Consider the following 2,501-nt stretch of genomic DNA (forward strand, 5'->3'; position numbering starts at 1 on the left):
CCACCTTAGGTGTATGTGGCTGGTGCCTTAGCCGCTTGAGCCGCAGGCGCCGAGCCGAGACCATTGTCTCTAAAAAATAATAAAAATAAAACACCCCCCTCAATGACCTCTGCATAAATAATAATGGCATTTTGCCCTACAGCAAAATTCAGAAAGTCACTGAATGAAAATCACTTTGGGACACTTATAACCAATGCCAGCTTTAACTTTGACAAGGGAGAATCTGTCTTGCTTCTTCCTGCTGTAGGCATCTCCAAGCATTCTTTGGTTGTGGCTGTATTGCTCCAGTCTCTGCCTTCACCTTCACACAGCCCTGTTGGCTAGGTGTATTAGCACTCTTGCTGCCCTGGGAGGGAACCCCAGTCTTTTTTCCTTTGTCCTGACTCTGAAACAGAGTGTTGGCTGCTCTGTGGTCAGCCAGCTTCATGTTTCACCACAGGTTCTTTTTTTTTTTTTTCACCACAGGTTCTTAAGCAAACCAGACCTTGAACCATCCCAGGCACCTGGATAAAGGATGTTATGGAAACACTGAAGATCAAACAGGCGGCTAAACATGGAGAAGGCCCCTGAGCCAAATTTCTTAAACCTTCATATAAACTCCATAACTCTGCAGATTTGAATGGCACCTCTTTTATGCTGTGTTTCTGGAAGATGCCACAGCCCTCTGTGCACAAGCTCCCCTAATTAGCTCTGGACTGATCACCTTGGCATTTAGTGTTTTTTCCTTTGGACTCATAACTAGGATTTTCTTCTAAGGAAACTTTGAGCCTCTCTCTTGCAGGAACTTCCGTGTTGCCACTTTTGAGATGACTGCAGCTGCAGTTCAGCTGAATCAAACAACCTCTTGCCTATAGGGAGACACATGATCGCATTTAGGGCTTACCTGGATGGTATAGGATGAGCCCTCTCCAGATCCTTGCCTTGCCTTTTTTGCCACGTAAGGTCATATTCATAGGTTCTGGGGATAAGGGAATGAATATATACATCATTGGGTCACCATTTTTTGAGCCAACCACACAGGACCACATCCAAGGTGATTGGAATAACAGCACCCTTATTCCTGGGGTGTAAGGAATGGTGTGTCCTTATGGGAAATACTGACTCAAACTAGCACAGTCTTAAAATGTGATTTGGGAGGTGTGGCATGAGGCAAATCCACCTCCTCTTGTGATGGGAAATGAAGAGAAAGAATCAATAAATTTGAAAAAAATCACGCACATAAGCCACCTGTCTTTGCCAAAGAGAAAGACCATATGAGTTATGTGGAGAAAAAGAGGCAATATTCCGTGAATAACTGTGCACAGACCACATTGGTCTCCAAATCAGGAGGACACAGACCAGCCTATTTGTAGATATGCCAATTAGCAGTCCAGAAAGGGTTGCCCTGAGTTTATGTGAAAACGGGAGAGTAAGATCCCAACCTTCAGGACCTTGGGCCCATATGACAGTAGTAACAATGCTGGCTGGGCATGGTGGCTCATACCTGTAATCCTAGCACTCTGGGAGGCTGAGGTGAGTGGATTGCTTGAGCTCATGAGTTTGAGACCAGCCGGAGCAAAAAGTGAGATCCCTGTCTCTGTCAAAAATAGAAAAATTGAGGCAAGAGGATCGCTTGAGCCAGAGTTAGAGGTTGCTATAAGCTGTGATGCCATGGCACTCTATCCACGGCAACAGCTTGAGTCTCTATCTTAAAACAAATAATAATAATAATAATAAAACAAAATGCCAAAGATGCTGCATTTTTCATAAAATAACTCCAATATAATCTTTTCCTGGAATTCTTTATCATAGCAAGTGTGGGAGATGCATCAGAACCACTAGAGCAGAACCAATGACTTTTTCTTTCTCCTTTCTTAGTTTTAATAAATTGACACAGATTGTACTTTGAAATACATATACATTATGTAAATACTACCTCACATATTTATTGTGACAAGAACACTTCAAATCTACTTTCCCAGAACTTTTCAATTACACAATACATTGTTGTTACCTGCAGTCACTCTGCATTGTACGATGGAAGTCAGGAACTTGTTCATTCTGTGTAATTGAAACTTTGACCCTTTGGTCAACATCTTTCCATCTCCTCAGCCTCAGTCACCATCATTCTGCTCTCTACTTCTATGAGATTAACTTCTTTGGGTTCCACAGAAGAGATTGTGTGGAATTTATTTTTCTGTATTTGGCTTATTTCTTAGCAAAACATCCTCCAGATTTATTCCTATTATCTCAAATGACAGAATTTCTTTGATTTTTAAGGCTAAATAGTATTTCACTGTGCATAGGTACCATGTTTTCTCTTCCATTCACCAGACAACGGACATTTCAGTTAACTCATGTCTTGACTATTGTGAAAAGTGCTACAGTGAATATGGGAGTGCAGGTATCTTTTCCATATTCTGATTTCATTTTATTTGGACATATATATCCAGCAGTAGTACTGCTGGATGGTATGATAGTTTTATATTTATTTATTTATTTATTTTTTGAGACAGAGCCTC

Source organism: Otolemur garnettii, unplaced genomic scaffold (genome assembly GCF_000181295.1).
Source record: "Otolemur garnettii isolate 467f Iridium unplaced genomic scaffold, OtoGar3 scaffold00285, whole genome shotgun sequence".
NCBI classification, from domain to species: Eukaryota; Metazoa; Chordata; class Mammalia; order Primates; family Galagidae; genus Otolemur; species Otolemur garnettii.